Source organism: Phasianus colchicus, unplaced genomic scaffold, assembly GCF_987193195.1.
Source record: "Phasianus colchicus unplaced genomic scaffold, bPhaCol1.hap1.1 HAP1_SCAFFOLD_98, whole genome shotgun sequence".
Classification (NCBI taxonomy): Eukaryota; Metazoa; Chordata; class Aves; order Galliformes; family Phasianidae; genus Phasianus; species Phasianus colchicus.
The window spans coordinates 97,501-105,000 of record NW_028325268.1 but is presented as its reverse complement, the minus strand read 5'-3'; positions in this window follow the sequence as shown (position 1 = coordinate 105,000).

Genomic DNA, 7,500 nt, shown 5'->3' with positions numbered 1-7,500 from the left:
CGGAGCAGAGTCCGCACTCTCTCCTACCGACGAAAAGTAAAGGCATCCGAAAAGAAAGCTCCACGGACGACGACGCCGACTACCGGCAAAGGCTCCGACAGCAGCCGACCTTTACCTCGACATAACTGGAGGCAGAGAATTAGAGCGACGCCTCTGGCCGCACCGTAGCAGCAGCGCCCCCCCCACACACAAAAGACGCGAACAGCCGCCGGAGCCGGGTAGACGTGGCCGCCGCTGCCGGAACGGCGCCGCAGCGACCCCTGGGCGGATGCGCCGCGCCTGGCAGCCGGGCGGAGCCGGGTAGACGTGGCCGCCGCTGCCGGAACGGCGCCGCAGCGACCCCTGGGCGGATGCGCCGCGCCTGGCAGCCGGGCGGAGCCGGGTAGACGTGGCCGCCGCTGCCGGAACGGCGCCGCAGCGACCCCAGGCCGGTTGAGCCGCGCCATGCAGCCGCGCGGAGCCGGGTAGACTTGTCCGCCGATGCCGGAACTGCGCCCCAGCGACCCCAGGACGGCTGCAGTCGCGAAATGCAGCTTCGCGGAGCCGGGTAGACGTGGCCGCCGCTGCCGGGACGGCTCCGCAGCGACGCCGGGCCCGCTGCGCCGCACAAGGCAGCCGCGCGGAGTCGGGCTGACGTGGACGCGGATGCCGGGCTGGCGCCGCAGCGACCCCAGGCCGTCTGCGGGAGGCCAGGCAGCCTCCCGGAGCCGGGTAGACGTGGCCGCCGCTGCCGGGACGGCTCCGTAGCGACCTCTGGCCCGCTGCGGGAGACCAGGCAACCGCGCGGAGCCGGGTAGACGTGGCCGCCGCAGCCGGAACGGCGCCGCAGCGACCCCTGGGCGGCTGCGCCGCGCCAGGCAGCCGCGCGGAGCCGGGTAGACGTGGCCGCCTCTGCCGGGCCGGCGCCGCAGCGACCCCAGGCCGGCCACGCCTCGCCATGCAGCCTCGCGGAGCCGGGTAGACGTGGCCACCGCTGCCGGGGCGGCGCCGCAGCGACCCCTGGGCGGCTGCGCCGCGCCAGGAAGCCGCGCGGAGCCGGGTAGACGTGGCCGCCGATGCCGGAACGGCGCCGCAGCGACCCCAGGCCGGCTACGCCGCGCCATGCAGCCTCGCGGAGCCGAATAGACGTGGCCGCCGCTGCCGGGCCGGCGCCGCAGCGACCCCAGGCCGTTTGAGCCGCGCCATGCAGCCGCGCGGAGCCGGGTTAGACTCGTCCGCCGATGCCGGAACGGCGCCGCAGCGACCCCAGGACGGCTGCAGTCGCGCAATGAAGCTTCGCGGAGCCGGGTAGACGTGGCCGCCGCTGCCGGGACGGCTCCGCGGCGAAGCCGGGCCGGCTGCGCCGCTCCAGGCAGCCGCGCGGAGCCGGGCTGACGTGGCCGCGGCTACCGGGCCGCCGCTGCGACCCCAGTCGTCTGCGGGAGGCCAGGCAGCCTCCCGGAGCCGGGTAGACGTGGCCGCCGCTGCCGGAACGGCGCCGCAGCGACCCCATGCCGGCTACGCCTCGCCATGCAGCCTCGCGGAGCCGGGTAGACGTGGCCGCCGCTGCCGGGCCGGCGCCGCAGCGACCCCTGGGCGGCTGCGCCGCGCCAGGCAGCAGTGCGGAGCCGGGTAGACGTGGCCGCCGATGCCGGAACGGCGCCGCAGCGACCCCAGGCCGGCTACGCCTCGCCATGCAGCCTCGCGGAGCCGGGTAGACGTGGCCGCCGCTGCCGGGCCGGCTCCGCAGCGACCTCTTCCCGCTGCGGGAGACCAAGGAAACCGCGCGGAGCCGGGTAGACGTGGCCGCCGCTGCCGAAAAGGCGCCGCAGCGACACCAGGCTGGTTGAGCCGCGCCAGGCAGCCGCGCGGAGCCGGGTAGACGTGGCCGCTGCTGCCGGAACGGCGCCGCAGCGACCCCAGGCCGGCTACGCCGCGCCGTGCAGCTTCGCGGAGCCGGGTAGACGTGGCCGCCGCTGCCGGGACGGCTCCGCGGCGAAGCCGGGCCGGCTGCGCCGCACAAGGCAGCCGCGCGTAGCCGGGATGACGTGGCCGCGGCTACCGGGCCGCCGCTGCGACCCCAGGCCGTCTGCGGGAGGCCAGGCAGCCTCCCGGAGCCGGGTAGACGTGGCCGCCGATGCCGGAACGGCGCCGCAGCGACCCCTGGGCGGCTGCGCCGCGCCAGGCAGCAGTGCGGAGCCGGGTAGACGTGGCCGCCGATGCCGGAACGGCGCCGCAGCGACCCCATGCCGGCTACGCCTCGCCATGCAGCCTCGCGGAGCCGGGTAGACGTGGCCGCCGCCGCCGGGCCGGCGCCGCAGCGACCCCAGGCCGGTTGAGCCGCGCCATGCAGCTTCGCGGAGCCGGCTAGACGTGGCCGCCGCCGCCGGGCCGGCGCCGCAGCGACCCCAGGCCGGTTGAGCCGCGCCAGGCAGCCGCGCGGAGCCGGGTAGACTCGTCCGCCGATGCCGGAACGGCGCCGCAGCGACCCCAGGCCGGTTGAGCCGCGCCAGGCAGCCGCGCGGAGCCGGGTAGACGTGGCCGCCGATGCCGGAACGGCGCCGCAGCGACCCCAGGCCGGCTACGCCGCGCCATGCAGCTTCGCGGAGCCGGGTAGACGTGGCCGCGGCTGCCGGGCCGCCGCCGCAGCGACCCCAGGCCGGTTGAGCCGCGCCATGCAGCCTCGCGGAGCCGGGTAGACTTGTCCGCCGATGCCGGAACTGCGCCCCAGCGACCCCAGGACGGCTGCAGTCGCGAAATGCAGCTTCGCGGAGCCGGGTAGACGTGGCCGCCGCTGCCGGGACGGCTCCGCAGCGACGCCGGGCCCGCTGCGCCGCACAAGGCAGCCGCGCGGAGTCGGGCTGACGTGGCCGCGGCTGCTGGGCCGGCGCCGCAGCGACCCCAGGCCGTCTGCGGGAGGCCAGGCAGCCTCCCGGAGCCGGGTAGACGTGGCCGCCGCTGCCGGGACGGCTCCGTAGCGACCTCTGGCCCGCTGCGGGAGACCAGGCAACCGCGCGGAGCCGGGTAGACGTGGCCGCCGCAGCCGGGACGGCGCCGCAGCGACCCCTGGGCGGCTGCGCCGCGCCAGGCAGCCGCGCGGAGCCGGGTAGACGTGGCCGCCTCTGCCGGGCCGGCGCCGCAGCGACCCCAGGCCGGCCACGCCTCGCCATGCAGCCTCGCGGAGCCGGGTAGACGTGGCCACCGCTGCCGGCCCGGCGCCGCAGCGACCCCTGGGCGGCCGCGCCGGGCCAGGCAGCCGCGCGGAGCCGGCTAGACGTGGCCGCCGCAGCCGGGCCGGCGCCGCAGCGACCCCTGGGCGGCTGCGCCGCGCCAGGCAGCCGCGCGGAGCCGGGTAGACGTGGCCGCCGATGCCGGAACGGCGCCGCAGCGACCCCAGGCCGGCCACGCCTCGCCATGCAGCCTCGCGGAGCCGGGTAGACGTGGCCGCCGCTGCCGGGCCGGCGCCGCAGCGACCCCTGGGCGGCTGCAGCCGCGCCATGCAGCCTCGCGGAGCCGGGTAGACGTGGCCGCCGCTGCAGGAACGGCGCCGCAGCGACCCCAGGCCGGCTACGCCTCGCCATGCAGCCTCGCGGAGCCGGGTAGACGTGGCCGCCGCGGCCGGGCCGGCTCCGCAGCGACCTCTGGCCCGCTGCGGGAGACCAGGCAACCGCGCGGAGACGGGCTGACGTGGCCGCCGCCGCCGGGCCGCCGCCGCAGCGACCCCAGGCCGTCTGCGGGAGACCAGGCAACCGCGCGGAGCCGGGCTGACGTGGCCGCCGCTGCCTGGCCGGCGCCGCAGCGACCTCCGGCCGTCCGTTTTTGCCGACCTCTCCTTGCCGCTGCGGACCGGCGGAGCCGCGCCGAGCCGTATAGACCGCGCGCAGTCCGGCCGCCGCCGCGGCAGCGACCGGGTTGTTCGGCGCTCGCCTGGGCCTTGCCGTCTTTCCGTCGTACCCGAGCCGCCGCCGCCGCCGCCGCCGCCTCCGCCTCCGCCTCGGTTCGACCGAGTCGGTCGCTCCCGGGCCGGCCCGTTCCTGGCGTACTCGGGCTCCGCGTGTCGGCGGCTGGCGCGGCCGGCCGCCCCCGCTCTGAGGGGCGTCCGGCCGCGTTCGGCGCGGTTCGGTGCGGGGTCCGCATTGCGGCCGCCGCGGCTCGGGGTCCGGCGGAGGCCCCTTCTCGTTCGTCTCGCGTGCGTTTGTTTGTCTGTCCGTTCGTTTGTTTATTTTACCGGCGCGTGTTTGCGTGCGCGTTCGCTCGTTTGACACTTTTCGTTTGATTCCCTTTTCGCTCGGTGGCCCGGTAGCTCTTCGCGCCGGGTGTTCGGAGTCGGGTATTTCTAACCCGATCCGCCCGCGGCTTGCGGGGTGGGGGTGGTGATGGTGTGTGTTTGTGTTTTGGGCGGGGAGGGCGCTTTTCCCGCTCGCCGCTATGTCCCCCGCTTCCTCCCCCCACTCCCCACCCCCGCCCCCCCCGCCCCACTCCCCCTCTGCGGAAGCGCGCAGGCGCCGGCGGGTCCCCGCCCGCGCGTAGCGGGGCGGGCGGGAAACGTCCGGCGGGCTCGCGACGGGATCGGCCGCTCGTGTCAGCGCGGGGAGGAAAAGAAATGGCGGGAAGACGGCGGCAGAGGTAGGCCGGCGGGGAACGGCCTCGTCCGTCCCGGGGGTGGGTGTGTGCGTTCGTCTGGGATTCGTTCCTTCGACTCATCCGGACGCCGGGCTCGCCCTGAGCCCCTCTCCCGGGCGGCGGGCGTGCCCGTTCCCTCACCCACCCACCCCGGCCCGGCCACCCCCCCCCCCCCCCCCTTTCCCCCCAGAGAAAAAAAAGAAAAAATAGAAAGAAACGGAAAGAAAGCGCGTGGCGGGCTGGGGGTGGGTCCTCGGCCGGTTTCGGGGGGGGGGGGGGGGGGGGGGCGGGAGTTTGCGGGGACCGGTCGAAGCCATCGGGCCTGGCCCGCCGGAGGGAAGCGAGAGAGAAAAATTAAAAAAAAAAAAAAAAGGAGGGTGGCGGGGGGGGGGGGGGGGGGAACCGAGGAGGGGGAGGGGGAGGAGGAGGGCGGAGTGGGAGGTGGTGGTGGTGGTGGGTAGGGGGGTGTGGGGGGGTGCGGGTGAGGTAGGGAGCTTAAAAAAGTAAAAAATGAAATTAAAAAGAAAAAAAAAAAAGGAGGCGGGAACGGCGAACAAACCCGGTCCGATCGGGCAGGGTGGGAGTCGGGTGGGTGGAGGGGGACGGGCACAGGCAGCGGCAAAAGAAAGGAAAGGCGGGAAGAAGAAATAACGGAAAACCCAAATCCCGCAGCTCTCTCGGCCAACGTCCCCCAAGAAGAAGGAAGGAAGGAACGGACGACCACCGAGCAAACGAGCGCTCGCACGGACGTCGGATGGACGTCTTCGAGAAGAAAGTAAGAGGGGCCGGGGGGCCGGGGGAGGGGACTAGGGTGGGAAAGAAAAGAGAGAAAGAAAGAAAGAGGTGGGGGGGGGGGGGGGGGGAGGGGGGGGGCGGGAGAAAGAGAGAAAGAGAGAGAGAAAGAAGAATACGTCTACAGGTGCTGCAGAAAAGCGGGCCAGTCGGGCGGGGCACGTCCGGGAGAGGGCGGGTTAGGGCTAGGGTTAGGGTAGGCGGGCGAGGTTAGGGTAAGGGTCAGGTTTAGGCTTTGCGCGCTGGGAAGTTCAGGTGGCCGGCCGCGAGATCTACCCGTAAGCCCGTCGCGACCCCCTTCTTCCCAACGGAAGGGCGCGCCGGGCCGGGCCGGGCCTACTCAAACGCACGCGCGCGGGAGCGGGCGAGCGAGCAAGCGAGCAAGCAAGCAAATGGACGGGGAGACAGGCAGACGGATGGGTAGATAGATAAATATATGAATTAAGCCAATAACTAAAGAAAGAAACGGAAAAAAGTTCAAAAAAAATCAGAAAAACATACAAAAATTAAGAAGCTTCTGAAAAATCGAAAACAGAAAAGCAGGAACACGGAGGGGGAAAAAAAGAAAAGAAAAGAAAAAGAAAAAAAAAGAAAGAAAGAAAGAAAGAAAGAAAGAAAGAAAGAAAGAAAGAAAGAAAGAAAGAAAGAAAGAAAGAAAGAAAGAAAAAGGGGGGGGGGGGGGGGGGCTCAGGCGGGCAGCCGCCAGCACGCACGCAAGCGAAAAGGTACGTAGGAAAATATTTTAATGGAATGAATAAATAAGGAGGAAAATTAAAAAAGAAAAAAAAAAAGAACTAAAAAAAAAGTTAGAAAAAGAGAAGCTGAAACGTTTGAAGCTAAACAAGACAACATAAAAACACAGGAAAAAATTAAATTAAAATTAAAAAAAAAAAAATCACGCACGCACGGGCGAGCGAGCGAGTGAGCGAGCGAGCAAGCCAAGCAATAAATAAACAAACAAATGGAAAAATATTGGGGGGGAATCGGAGAAACATCATATATAAATGGAAAAGTTTTAAAAAAGCTGAAAACGGCAGAAGTCTAAACGGAAAGAACCATAGGTAAAGAAAAATCACGTTGAGGCGAGTCCGGGCGGTGGGGGCCGAGGGGTGTTGGGTGGGGGGGGGGGGGGGGACGACGACGGGGCACGGGACGGACGTTAAGAGGAGGGGGGGGGGGGGGGGGGGAATGCAGCGGCGGCTGTGGCGGCATACCGCCACCCCGTCACGACCGCCCGCGCCTCGGCGTGGGCCCGCCATCCCGAGCCGGGCCTACAAATAGGAAAACAAAAGATAAAATGAAATGAAAAGATCAGAACAACGAGGAAAGTCAAGGAACATTTAAAAAGGAAAAAAAAAAAACGAAATTAAAAATCGCATCTGCCTGGGAGAGGGAGGGTCAGGGGTCAAGGCTGGGGCCGGGGGCGGGGGGAGGGGGGGGGGTGCGTGTGCAGGGCGGGCGGGGGCAAGGAAGGCCTCAGGCGCCGGCCGCCGGCTCTACCCGCATCCCCGTCGCGACCTCCCGCGCCTCGCGAGGGCCTGCCGGGCCGGGCCGGGCCGGGCCTACGCACGCACGCGAGAGAGAGAGAGAGAGAGAGAGCCGACAAATCAATAAACAGAGAAATAAACAACTAGACAGAGGTTCAAAAAGCATTGGGAAAACGTACGCCCGCAAGCGAGGAAGCAAACAAACGAGCGAGCGAGCGAGCAAGCAGACAGGTACGTAGAAAAATATTTTTGATATTTTGAACGATGAGATGGGAAAGCTAAAAGAAATAAACATAAAAAAAGATTTCAAAAAATAGAAAAACTGTAGCTGAAACGTTCGAAGTTAAACGAGACGGAACAGAAGATAGAAAAGAAAGAAAGAAAACATAAAAACAAAGGAAAAAAATAAAAATGAAAAACGCAGCAAAAAAAAAGTAAAAATCACGCGCGCACGCTCGCTCGCACGCACGCACGCACGCACACGCGAGCCCACCAATAAATAAAGAAATGGAAAAATTAAAAAAAAATAAAAATAAAAATAAAAAAACTGGAAAACCATACGTAAATGGAGAAGTTTGTAAAAAGCTGAACAAAGCAAAAAAAAAAAGGTAGGTAAAGA